The sequence below is a fragment of the Pogoniulus pusillus genome, chromosome 31 (genome assembly GCF_015220805.1).
Source record: "Pogoniulus pusillus isolate bPogPus1 chromosome 31, bPogPus1.pri, whole genome shotgun sequence".
Taxonomy (NCBI): domain Eukaryota; kingdom Metazoa; phylum Chordata; class Aves; order Piciformes; family Lybiidae; genus Pogoniulus; species Pogoniulus pusillus.
This window is the reverse complement of record NC_087294.1, coordinates 7,116,609-7,130,380: the sequence shown is the minus strand read 5'-3', so window position 1 is coordinate 7,130,380 and position 13,772 is coordinate 7,116,609. Positions and strand designations below refer to the sequence as shown.

The window sequence follows — 13,772 nt, the reverse complement described above, 5'->3', positions numbered from 1 at the left end:
CTCAAATTTGAACATGATCATTAACTTTCTTTTGGGTCAGTTGCTCTGTATTTATTTATATAAACCATTCAAGGAAAGCTCAAATTATCTGAATAATGTGAAAAAGCTGAATAGATCCATTTCTATCCCTGTTTCATTACAATTTGACATGTACCACTTCAGACTTAAATAAGAGATGCTTTTTTCCTATTGTTGCTCATTTAGCAGTGGCTCAAACTGCTCCTTTTCTAAACTGAAATACTCATATTTCCTAGAACTAATTCTTCTAAGGAATAATGACAATGTAGGGACATTGAGAGGAACTTTTACTCTGCAAAATCTCAGTCTTCTTTTCTTCAGGAAAAATGTATTTTCACAGGATCACAGAATCACAGGATCATAGGATGTTAGGAGTTGGAAGGGACCCAAGGAGATCATCCAGTGCAAACCCCCTGCCAGAGCAGGACAATCCTATCTAACACAGATCACAGAGGAACACATCCAGACAGGCCTTCAAAGTCTCCAGAGAAGACGACCACACAACCTCCCTGGGAAGCCTATTCCAGTGCTCTGTGATCTTCACAGTAAAGAAGTTCCCCGTTGTGTTGAGGTGGAACCCCTTTTGCTGCAACTTAAACCTGTTGCTCCTTGTCCTATCCCAGGGAACAGTGAGCAAAGCCTGTCCCCCAACTCTTGGCCAGCCTTCAGATACTTCTAAACATTTGTCAAATCCCCTCTAAGTCTTCTGTTCTCCAGACTAAGCAGCCCCAGGTCCCTCAGCCTCTCTTCATCAGCCATGCCCTCCTGTCCCCTCATCATCCTCGTAGCCCTCCGCTGGACTCTCTCCAGCAGATCCCTGTCCCTCTTAAACTGGGGAGCCCAAAACTGAACACAGTATTCAAGATGAGGTCTCACCAGTTATGTTATAAGATGATTATAAGATGATTATTTCTTATAGTATCTCAACCCTCTCCCAATACAACAGAATAGTACTTGGATGAATATAGCAGTGGATATGATAGATGATATGATGTACATCCCTAGGTTCATTAGATCGAAAGACAGCAGTACTGTGCAATGCAGCAAACTTCAACATTTACAGAAAGACAGATGCAGATTTGGTGACAGTGCCTATGTAAAGGCCACAGATTTCAGATTAAAGCTATTTCCTTTCATACCTGGAGTACATTGAATTGAATTAAGATGGCTTTAGTGTCTCAAATACAATGAATAGAATAAGAGGAAGAGTACAGGTTACAAGGACCTCATTGCTGCCTACAGCTGCCTGAAAGGTGGTTGTGAAGAGGCTGCTGCTGGTCTCTTCTCACAGGTGAATAGGGATAGAACAAGAGGCAATGGCCTCAAGCTGTGACTGGGTAGGTTTGGACTGGATATTAGGAAACATTTTTTTCACAGCAAGAGTGATCAGGCACGGAATGGGCTGCCTAAGGAGGTCGTTGACTCACCAGCCCTGGATGTGTTTAAAATGTCATTTGGATGTGGTGCTTGAGGATACAGTTGGGCCTGATGATCCTGAGGGTCTTTTCCAACCAGAATGTCTCTGTGATTCTGTGACACTCCTACATTTCTGTATACAATACTCATCAAGCTATCAGTTCTGTGACACTCTTACATTTCTGTATACAATACTCATCAAGCTATCAGTTCTGGGACACTCCTACATTTCTGTATACAATACTCATCAAGCTATCAGTTCTGTGACACTCTTACATTTCTGTATACAATACTCATCAAGCTATCAGTTCTGGGACACTCTTACATTTCTGTATACAATACTCATCAAGCTATCAGGACGGCTGTTTTTTATGTCTAAACTTTTTGTGGTAGCCAGATCTGATGAATATATTAATGCTAGCTCTCTGAACCAATCTTCTTTTTGAAAGTCTGACTTACAGAGGACTTCAACATTTGATCTTTATGGAATTTCTCCAAGGGAAGATGAGTCCTCTGGAAAATCTAGCCTTTGATGTAGGCATGGTAACATTTCTACACAAGTCAATCTATGGGTAAGATTTCAGTACTTGGTGTTTTCAGAGCAGTGACTCTCCTCTAACCCTGGAAGATTTGTCCTTTGTGCTGTATTTGATTCATGCAGCTCTCAGTGGCTGTTCCAAAGAATCAGGGACTCAACTAGGTTGGAAGAGACCTGCAAGATCATCCAATCCAACCCTATCTAACCTATCCATCCAATCCAACCAATATCATCTAGTCCAGCCCTACCTAACCTATCCATACAATCCAAGCAAGATCATCTAGTCCAGCCCTATCCAACCTATCCATCCAATCCAACCAAGATCATCCAGTCCAGCCCTACCTAACCTATCCATCTAATCCAACCTATCCAACCAAGACCATCTAGTCCAGCCCTATCCAACCTATCCATCCAATCCAACCAAGACCATCTAGTCCAGCCCTATCCAACCTATCCATCCAATCCAACCAAGATCATCCAGTCCAGCCCTACCTAACCTATCCATCCAATCCAACCAAGATCATCCAGTCCAACCCTACCTAACCTATCCAACTTATCCAACCTATCTAACCAAGACCATCTAGTCCAGCCCTATCCAACCTATCCATCCAATCCAACCAAGATCATCCAGTCCAGCCCTATCTAACCTGTCCATCCAATCCAACCTATCCAACCAAGACCATCTAGTCCATCCCTATCCAACCTATCCATCCAATCCAACCAAGATCATCCAGTCCAACCCTACCTAACCTATCCAACTTATCCAACCTATCCAACCAAGACCATCTAGTCCGGCCCTATCCAACCTATCCATCCAATCCAACCAAGATCATCCAGTCCAGCCCTATCTAACCTGTCCATCCAATCCAACCTATCCAACCAAGACCATCTAGTCCATCCCTATCCAACCTATCCATCCAATCCAACCAAGATCATCCAGTCCAGCCCTATCTAACCTGTCCATCCAATCCAACCTATCCAACCAAGACCATCTAGTCCATCCCTATCCAACCTATCCATCCAATCCAACTTATCCAACCAAGATCATTTAGTCCAGCCCTGTCCAATCAACTTGACCATGGCACTAGGTGCCTTATCCAGTCCTTTCTTGAGCACCTCCAGGAACGGCGACTCCACCACCTCCCTGGGCAGCCCATTCCAATGCCAATCAATCTCTCTTGCAAGAACTTCCTCCTAACATCCAGCCTAGACCTCCCCTGGTCTACAAGGTCATGGGAGTCTTTGCTGATTCAGGAAAGACACATTTCATTGCAAAAGGCTGCTTTTATTTTGCTTTCCAGAGTGTACACACGGAATACTGTTGTGGTTGTTTCAATGTTTACAAGATATTTCCTTCAGTGATAGTTTCATTTCTGCCAAAAGAAAAGTTAAAAAAAAAAGAAATCATTAATGAGCTGACAGTGCTTTTAATACTGCTTCAAAAGGAGAGGGAATGCTCGTGTGCCAAACAAATGTTTGGAACAGTCTCAGACAGCAACATTTGTTCTGCAAGGGAATGAACCACAATAGGACGCTTCAGCTGTTGAACATCTAGAAGTGCTCAGATGCTGCGGTGCTCAGATGGTCAGTTCGTTTCCAAGAGAAGTGGCTTTTCTCTTAACGTGGCAAAAGGCTGTGCTCTACCTAATGCAAACAGAGAGAAAATCTCCCAACTCAAGGTTTAGAACTCCCTGCAGGAAAAATTTACAGAGCTTGAGGCAGAAGTGTGAATGTGGGAGTAGTACACGCCTTGGCTCATCAAGAAGGGGGATGCTCTTGACAGTATAGAAGCACATTCTTGATGTTTGTCAAACTTTCTGACACATTTTTATCCATTTCGAGAGAGTGACAAAAATGTTGCAAGCATTTCTGTAAAATGTTGGTCTTGTTTTCTGACCAGAATCTCATAAGAAACTGACAGCAAAAATCAGAAAGTGGGATTTCTTGTTTTCACAGACACCGTGCTGTCTGAAGTCACCCCCCAATGAACAAGCTAGGAAATAACATACCTCACTAGAAAGCTTCTAAAAAATGTATCCTCTTTTATTCTTCATTGTTACTCCTTTTTCAAGGCAGCACCACCAAACATGGGATTTCACATTGCATTTTGAAGATTATTCAAGGGCACAGTTGTTCTTTTCAGGTTTTCACAAACTTGGGCAATGCACTTCCTCCATTTGAACAACCCTTTCACTCTGAACCACTCACTATGATATGGGTCAAGAACTGGCTGGAAGGCTGGGCCCAGAGAGTAGTGGAGATTGGTGCCACATCCAGTTGGCAGCTGTCACTAGTGGTGTTCCCCAAGGATCAGTGCTGGGCCCAGTCCTGTTTGATATCTTTATTGATGATCTGGATGAGGGGATTGAGTCCAGCATCAGTAAGTTTGCAGATGACACCAAGCTAGGAACAGGTGTTGATCTGTTGGAAGGTAGGAGAGCCCTGCAGAGGGACCTGGACAGGCTGGATGGGTGGGCAGAGGCCAATGGGATGAGATTGAATAAGGCCAAGTGCAGGGTTCTGCACTTTGGCCACAACAACCCCAAGCAGCACTACAGGCTGGGGACAGAGTGGCTGAAGAGCAGCCAGGAGGAAAGGGACCTGTGGGTACTGGTAGAGATTAGCTGAAGATGAGCCAACAGTGTGCCCAGGTGGCCAAGAGAGCCAATGGCATCCTGGGCTGCATCAGGAACAGTGTGGCCAGTAGGACAAGGGAGGTCATTCTGCCCCTGTACTCAGAACTGGTCAGGCCACACCTTGAGTGCTGTGTCCAGTTCTGGGCTCCTCAATTCAAGAGGAGAGATGTTGAGGTGTTGGAATGTGTCCAGAGAAGGGCAACAAAGCTGGTGAGTGGCCTGGAACACAGCCTTGTGAGGAGAGGCTGAGGGAGCTGGGGGTGTGCAGCCTGGAGAAGAGGAGGCTCAGGGGAGACCTCACTGCTGCCTACAACTACCTGAAGGGAGGTTGTAGCTGGGTAGGGGTTGGTTGTGCCAGGGGAGGTCTAGGCTGGATGTTAGAAGGAAGTTCTTGCCAGAGAGAGTGATTGGCATTGGAATGGGCTGCCCAGGGGGGGGTGGAGTTGCCGTCCCTGGAGGTGTTCAGGAAAAGCCTGGATGAGGCACTTAGTGCCATGGTCTAGTTGATTGACCAGGGCTGGGTGCTAGGTTGGCCTGGATGATCCTGGAGGTCTCTTCCAACCTGGTTGATTCTATGATTCTATGAACCCAGCACTTTAAGCTGCTGGCTGCATTGTTTCTGTTCATGCAGTCTGAGTGAAGGCTTACCTTACCTTTGTGATAATTTGACTCTTGCAGGATGCCACAGCAATGAGAAACTCACATTCCCAACAACCATAGGCAGCCACTTGCCCTTGGAGTATGTTCATGAGGAAATTTTTCTGCAGAGTGCAGCAAAACTTCCTGTACAGTTCATGGAAGAGACATCATAATATGGCCCTCTGCAGTCATCATCAGGAGTGAAAAAGTGAATACTCAAACTGACACTAAGGTAAATGGTGTTCATTTTACTCCACAGATCATCCTTGGGACTCAGATCTCAGCTAGTGTTAATTGATGTAGCTCTGAATTTAATTAAACTTTGGAACCTCTCACTGCCTGAGAATCTGTCCTGTAGATTGCTTTTGGAGTAAGCTCATATTCAGCTTGATCTGTTCACAATGGCAATTTATGCTTTAACTGAAGGTAAATGATGGCTATTTGGTGATTAATATCCTGCTCATGCCAAGCCAGTTTAAGATGTGCTGACTTAATTTATCACTAACTAGCAGCTACTATCTAACAGTAATTATAAGAAAAAGCACATTATTGTGACCTTTGAGCAATCATGTGGGAAGACCATTCCTGAAAGTTTGCTTCTGGTTTTCTATAAAGCTAAGACCTACTTCTCCAAGGAAATCTTTGCAAAACCTTTGCAAGAAGGCTAAAAACAGGCAAATTGAGGCTGCAGTTTTGAAGCTGGCTTATGAAACTGAAGCTGAGAAGGGACAACTGCAGAAGGATCGGAGGCAGCAGCAAGATAATTTTTGTTAAACAAAAAGATTGGTTGCTAATTACAACATTATCACAGTGCTGGGGTGTGTCTGTGTAAGGGAGAGTGATGCCTAACTTGTGGTCAGGTGAGGTGAAAATGCATCAGACATAAATGTAATAAAGTTTAAGTCTCAGCAGCCCTTAAGAATAAAGGCTCTGGGTGCAGAACTTTGAACTCTGCCTATTTTGGTAAAGAGGAGGATTTGGACTTCTTTGAACCTTCTGTGGAGTGGTTTGTGAGCTCCGGTTGCAATGTCATTACTCACCACTGCACTGAAAGAAACTTCTGCCACTTAACACTCTGTAAGTCTTTCTACAGGGATGGAGTGACTGTTATGGTGCAGCATTGCATTGTGAGAGTCATTAAGAGGAAAGTTTGTACCTGCTCTGATGCACTGTGTTTCAGGGGCAAAAGCATTCTGCATGTGTGTTCTCCTTTCAAATAACAAGAAAGCTTCTTCAAGAAAACAAAAGCTGCTTGTTTTAGCACAGAGAGGCAGTAAGGAGGTGAAGCTGCCTGCAGTTGAGTCCATGTCTACTTCCAAAGGCAGGGAAAGCATTATTTTTTCAAGTTCCTTCAGGCAGGAGTAGCCAAGCCAAATTGGCTCTAGCCACCTCTTGTTTGTAAAGTGTAATTCTGCAGTAATGAGCTGGTGACAACTTGAAGAAAAGAGTCTAAACATCCTGAAAACAATTCCAAACATGACTAAGTACAAGAAGGAAACTTCTAATAACTGTCTTGTGGGAATCAAGAGCCCTACATACAAATGCAAATGTCATTCATTTTTTAGACAAGAGCATATATATTACAATCCTCTTCCTCTCCTTTCCTTTCCTTTCCTTTCCTTTCCTTTCCTTTCCTTTCCTTTCCTTTCCTTTCCTTTCCTTTCCTTTCCTTTCCTTTCCTTTCCTTTCCTTTCCTTTCCTTTCCTTTCCTTTCCTTTCCTTTCCTTTCCTTTCCTTTCCTTTCCTTTCCTTTCCTTTCCTTTCCTTTCCTTTCCTTTCCTTTCCTTTCCTTTCCTTTCCTTTCCTTTCCTTTCCTTTCCTTTCCTTTCCTTTCCTTTCCTTTCCTTTCCTTTCCTTTCCTTTCCTTTCCTTTCCTTTCCTTTCCTTTCCTTTCCTTTCCTTTCCTTTCCTTTCCTTTCCTTTCCTTTCCTTTCCTTTCCTTTCCTTTCCTTTCCTTTCCTTTCCTTTCCTTTCCTTTCCTTTCCTTTCCTTTCCTTTCCTTTCCTTTCCTTTCCTTTCCTTTCCTTTCCTTTCCTTTCCTTTCCTTTCCTTTCCTTTCCTTTCCTTTCCTTTCCTTTCCTTTCCTTTCCTTTCCTTTCCTTTCCTTTCCTTTCCTTTCCTTTCCTTTCCTTTCCTTTCCTTTCCTTTCCTTTCCTTTCCTTTCCTTTCCTTTCCTTTCCTTTCCTTTCCTTTCCTTCCCTTTCCTTTCCTTTCCTTTCCTTTCCTTTCCTTTCCTTTCCTTTCCTTTCCTTTCCTTTCCTTTCCTTTCCTTTCCTTTCCTTTCCTTTCCTTTCCTTTCCTTTCCTTTCCTTTCCTTTCCTTTCCTTTCCTTCTGCATGGTGATGTATTGGCCTGGAGATGCTACATTGGTTTCATCTCACAAGGTATAAGACTTGCACTAAGCAACGACGCAGCAGAAATAACCAAATGATGTAAAAGGTTGTGTTATTTATGTGAACAAATCACAAAGCTGTCAATACATTGTGTATCAGGTACTCTTTAGGAAAACAGCCCTTTCTGATTTTTTCCTCTCACCCATCTGTGACTTGCCCTCCTAAGCTGCTGTAAATTTCTGATATGTGAAAATGATGTATCCAAGAAGCAAGTCATTCTATTTCTATCTAAAACACTGTGAAGGGCTGCAGCAATAATGCTGAGAATCCTATAGTATAAAAATACAATATTTTAGGGTGTAAACAATGTTTTTTATCAGGTGTAATCAGCATGGATTTGCAAAGGGAAAAACATACTTGGCAAATTTCATAGCCTTCTATGATGATGGGACTAGTTGGGTAGATTGTGGAAGAACAGTGGGTGTAGTCTACCTTGAATTCAGCAAGGCTTTTGACACTGCCATAGCACCCTTATAGATAAGCTTAAAAGTGTGTGTTAGATGAGTGGACAGTGAGATGGATTGAGAGCTGGCTGAATGAGAGGTTAGCTGGGTTTTGATCAGCAGTGCAGAGCTGAGTTGGAAGCTTGTAGTGTTCCCCAAGGGGCAGCTCAGGGTCCAGTCTTGTTTAACATACACATCATTGACTTTGATGAAGGGAGGGAGTGTATTCTCAGCAAGATGCTAGAAGCCTGTGCTGCCATTCAGAAAGACCGAGACAGGCTGGGGAGTTAAGTGGAGAGGAGCCTAATGAAATTCAGTGAGAGTAAATGTAAAGTCCTCTACCTAGAGAGTAATAACCCCATGCACCAATATGGGCTGACATGCTGGGAAAGAGCTCTGTGGAGAAGGACCTGGGGGTCCTGGTGGACAACAAGTTGACCTCAAGATAGCAAGAAGACCAATTGTACCCTGAGGTGCATTAAGAAGAGCATGGCCATCAGATCAAGAGAGTTTCTCCTCCTCCTTTACTCTGCCTTAGTGAGGCCACATCTAGAATATTGTGTCCAGTTCTGAGCTCCCCAGTTCAAGAGAGACTAGAGAGTCCAGTGGCTGGCTACATAGGTGACTAGGGGACTGGAGCATCTCTCTTACTTGGAGAGGTTGAGACACCTGGAGAAGAAAAGACTGAGAAGACTGAGAGGAGATCTTATCAATGCTTATAAATATCCAAAAAGCAAGTGTCAAGAGGATGGGGCCAATCTGTTTTTGGTGGTGCCCAGTGACAAGACAAAGTGGAATGAGCACAAAACAGAACACAAGAAGTTCCAGCTAAACATAGGGAAAAGCTTCTTTACTTCAAGGGTGGTGGAACACTGGGCTAGGCTGCCCAGAGAGGTTGTGAAGTCTCCTTCTCTGAAGGCTTTTGAAACCTGCCTGGACACATTCCTGTGCAACATGTTTTAGGCAAACCTGCTTTAGCAGGGGAATTGGACTGGCTGATCTCCAGAGGTCCCTTTCAACCCTTGCCATTCTATGATTCTGTGATTTTGGAACTCAGGGTCACAACAAGCTCCATGAAGCCCTGTTCCATGTCCCAGACCTCTAGACCATTCGCCCTGAGTGTAATTTTTGTCAAAACCAAATTTATCTCTTGAGCAGTGAAAACAGGTTTACAGAAAGCAAAGAACCATGCTCAAAAAGTTTCAGACCAGTGCTAGATTTCAGAGGCAGTTTGCAGGGAGTTATTGTTATCTCTGTGGGACATCTTAGTTCACAACAAGTCAGACTGGGGTTTGAATCCTAGGTGTTACCTCTGCAGATAAGCAGAAGAATTGTGCTGGAAAGCTGAGACTCAGCTGAGGCATCCAAATGCCATGTTATTAATGATCACATTTTGAAGGAAATTTGTGCATGAAAGAATGACTAAGAGAGTGTGTGAGGACCCAGGTGGCCAAGAGAGCCAATGGCATCCTGGCCTGGATCAGGAACAGTGTGGCCAGCAGGACAAGGGAGGTTATTCTTCCCCTGTACTCAGCACTGCTCAGGCCACACCTTGAGTGCTGTGTCCAGTTCTGGGCTCCTCAATTCAAGAGGAGGTGATGGAACGTGTCCAGAGAAGGGTGACAAAGCTGGTGAGTGGCCTGGAGCACAAACCCTATGAGAGAGGCTGAGGGAGCTGGGGGTGTTTAGCTTGGAGAAGAGGAGGCTTGGGGTGACCTCATTGCTGTCTACAACTACCTGAAGAGAGGTTGTAGCCAGGTGGGGGTTGGTCTCTTCTCCCAGGCAACCAGCAACAGAACAAGGGGACACAGTCTCAAGTTGTGCTGGGGAGGTCTAGGCTGGATGTTAGGAGGAAGTTGTTGACAGAGAGAGTGATTGGCATTGGAATGGGCTGCCCAGGGAGGTGGTGGAGGCACCATCCCTGGAGGTGTTCAGAAGAAGATTGAATGAAGCACTTAGTGCCATGGTCTAGTTTGTTGGACAGGATTGGGTGCTAGGTTGGACTGGATGACCTTGGAGATCTCTTGCAACCTGGTTGATTCTATGATTTGATGACTCATTAGATAGAAATTCAGGCTTAATTCTGCTTTGTGCAGAGTATCTAGTGTCTATGTTTAGTACTTAAGAGTACAGAGTAATGAGAATGGAAGTAGGGCTTAATTCAGAGTACACTGACAATCTTCTTCTTGTGCCATAAAGCATTTTTGATCTGTGAGAATTATGCTAGATGAATCTGATAACCATTCAGCAACACCCAGCTGAATTTCTAGCACGGTAAATATTTCTTTGGTGGTTTGCAGCATGACACAACACAGTGTGCAGTTGTTCTGTGTCTTTAATTCCCACACTATCTTCTCACCAAATACAGTCTTGAAGAGATTTTCTGGAATCTGAGAGAGCAGAATTGTAGTTGGATGTTCTCAAACTTAGGAGGGAAGAAAAATACAACCAAACTCAATAAATAAACTCTGGGAAAAATCCTGACTCAATTGTAATCTCTTTGCAGCAGAGACTGAGTTGGCCTTTATGGCCACTGCAATATTATTCCAAGTGTTTAATGATGCCACATCCCAGCCCTGTCATCTTCTCCACGGTAGCCAACAATAAACTCATTAAGATACCCTCCTCAACATTCTGAAATTGCCACTTAATACCACGAGTGACATTACCCTGTATTACAAATCTATTTAACTTCCAGATACCTGTGCCCACTTTATTTGTAAGCACATTGATCAAGGGGAGCTTTAGCAGGCTGTGTGAATGTCTTGCTTTGCTTAGCTGCAGCTAGGGAGCATGCTCTTTGCAAGACTCATCTAAGATATTTTCAGGCTTTTTTCTCACTGGAGGGATGAGATATCCATGCTTCATGCTGATGAATGTGAGCATTCAGCATATCTGCACTGCAAATGTTGCTGATTAGGTTTGTAGTTTAAAAGCCAGTATAACATTAGTTGTTTTTCCTCTCGTTCAGGAGCTACAAAGCCTTTTACACTAGCTGTTTAAGTAAGCCTCACAGATTCACCGTTGATGCACTTCATGCAGCAAAGCTGGAGGGAGCTGCTTGGGGGTATCCAGAAAGTCAACAACAGGGCTGAAAACACTCAAGGAGCCCCTGGAGATAATTGCTGTTATCCATTTGACCACCAAACTGAAGTAAGTGCCTTCTAAAGTGCTAGGCTGCTGTTGAAGCTTGAACTTTCAAGGACGCCAGGTTAGCAGATAAACGCTGACTAGTCCAAGAGCAGGCACCCATCTTTCAGAGGGGAATTAGCAGCCAAAGGGTTAATGGTGTCTGCTGGCAGACCAGCAGGAGTCAATCCTCACTGCCTGAGCCCTGGCAGGGGCTGAGGGATTTCAGGAAAACAAGGCCAGGACTATTTGAGGAAAGCCAAAAGGTTCAAACACAGAGGTTTCTTTTGCCAGCTGACAAAAACAACTGTATATTCATTTACATTGTTTTGAGGAACTTCTGTCCAACCCTCTTGATCATACTGCTGAGTGCTCAGGGCTAACAATTGGAGAGCCAGTGGTCACCACTGCAGCTGGGTAGTGCCCTGCTGCTGCCAGACAAGAAAAGGGATGCTCCAAGTCCCCGCAGACAGCCCTGGCTTTGTAATGTTGGCAGAGATATTTCTTCTAAGAAGAAAAATCCTTTCTTTTCCCCTCTCTCTCTTCCATTTTTTTGGAAATAAGATTTGGTCAAAGCCCCTCCCAAGGGTTTTATCTGTGTTGAGAGGGTACTGGGCAAATGTAAGTCCTTGAGTTTGGAAAGACAGAGGCACAGGATGCTAATGGCACCACTTGCTGCACGTTAAATTAATCTCGTGTGTGCGTCTTTTGCAGAGCCAAGACTATGATGAACTGTCAGCCAGCATAAAGCAGAGCAAGGGCAGATTTTACAGTTGCTGTGTGTGCCTGATACCAGCTTCTCTGGAAACATTCAAGGATATTTTTGGTTCAAGATGAAGAAGTCACCAGATAAATTATTAAACCAACTGAATCCTACTTATTTCATGTATATGAGAACGGCACTATTGAAACAGTATTTTGCACTCAGGGCTGCCAGTAGTTATTCACACATATTGTTCTACATGTGCTGTTTCTTCCCTAAAGCCATATTAGTTTAGATGTTCTCAACATTAACCTGATTTTACATCTTTATTTGCAGTCCCTTTTTTGCCCAGTATTGAATCATAGAATCGATCAGGTTGGAAGAGACCTCCAAGATCATCCAGGTATTGGTAAGATGTGAGTTTTCTTCCTACAATGAAGCTGCAGACCTGGATTCTGACTCTTTGTCTATGCTGTTGCACAAAATATGTCACTTTATTGGTCTAAAATAAATGTTAATAAAAGAGCTTCGACAGGATTTGAGTCCACACAGACTGCAACAGACTGAACACAGCCACTGACCTGTCTTAGGCAACATTTTTGGGAATCTGGCTCAGTTTCCTTAGGTTTTAATTTGTTTAGTTTGAAAAGGAAGAAATGCAAACACAGAGGAGACAAAGCCATAAAAAAAGAGAAGAATGCCAGGTTGTTCATATGTAAGATAAACTTGTGTTCCCTCATCTCCATCTCCACATGCTTCTATGGCCTGTATCGGGACCAGTGTGGCCAGCAGGACAAGGGAGGTTATTCTGCCCCTGTACTCAGCACTGGTCAGGCCACACCTTGAGTCCTGTGTCCAGTTCTGGGCCCCTCAATTCCAGAGAGATGTTGAGGTGCTGGAAGGTGTCCAGAGAAGGGCAACAAAGATGGTGAAAGGCCTGGAACATAAACCCTGTGAGGAGAGGCTGAGGGAGCTGGGGGTGTTTAGCCTGGAGAAGAGGAGGCTCAGGGCAGACCTCATTGCTGTCTACAACTACCTGAAGGGAGATTGTAGCCAGGTGGGGCTTGGTCTCTTCTCCCAGACAATCAGCAACAGAACAAGGGGACACAGTCTAAAGTGGTGCCAGGGGAAGTATAGGCTGGATGTTAGGAGGAAGTTGTTGACAGAGAGAGTGATTGGCATTGGAGTGGGCTGCCCAGGGAGGTGGTGGAGTCATTGTCCCTGGAGGTGTTCAAGAAAAGCCTGGATCATAGAATCATAGAATCAACCAGGTTGGAAGAGACCTCCAAGATCATCCAGTCCAACCTAGCACCCAGCCCTAGCCAGTCAACCAGACCATGGCACTAAGTGCATGATGAGGCACTGACTGGATGAGGCACTTAGTGCCATGGTCTAGTTGACTGGCTAGAGCTGGGTGCTAGGTTGGACTGGATGATCTTGGAGGTCTCTTCCAACCTGGTTGATTCTATGATTCTATGATTCTGTGCACAAAATTGCCAGACAGTTTAAAGACTGTCGAAATCTCTGCTGAGGTTGCCTCCCACTCCAGCTCCTGAATGTGTTTTGATAATGCTCTGCAGCTTCCTAGATATACCTGTGGAAAAAAAAAACAGAGGCAACCCCAAATAGCAAACAAAAGAAAACAAAACACAAACCCAACAACAATAAAACCCAACCAACCAAAAAAAAAACAAAAAAAAAAAAAAAAAAAAAAAACCCAAAACAAACCAAAGCAAAATAACTCTCCTAAATGCTCCTGAATGAAGGGTTGGACTTGATGATCTGTGAGGTCTCTTCCAACCCTGAGGATACTGTGATACTGTGGTACCGTGAACGACCTACTGTGCTGCAGAAGGG

At 44.1% G+C, this 13,772-nt stretch overlaps 1 long non-coding RNA gene across 1 annotated transcript; it reads left to right on the top strand.

Moving 5' to 3' along the window:
• The first annotated feature begins 5,308 nt into the window (after positions 1-5,308).
• On the top strand, positions 5,309-12,446 carry LOC135189259 (uncharacterized). The gene is made up of 3 exons (XR_010307998.1): positions 5,309-5,479; positions 11,055-11,236; positions 11,927-12,446. It is a non-coding gene; the product is annotated as an uncharacterized LOC135189259 (long non-coding RNA).
• Positions 12,447-13,772: the final 1,326 nt, after the last annotated feature.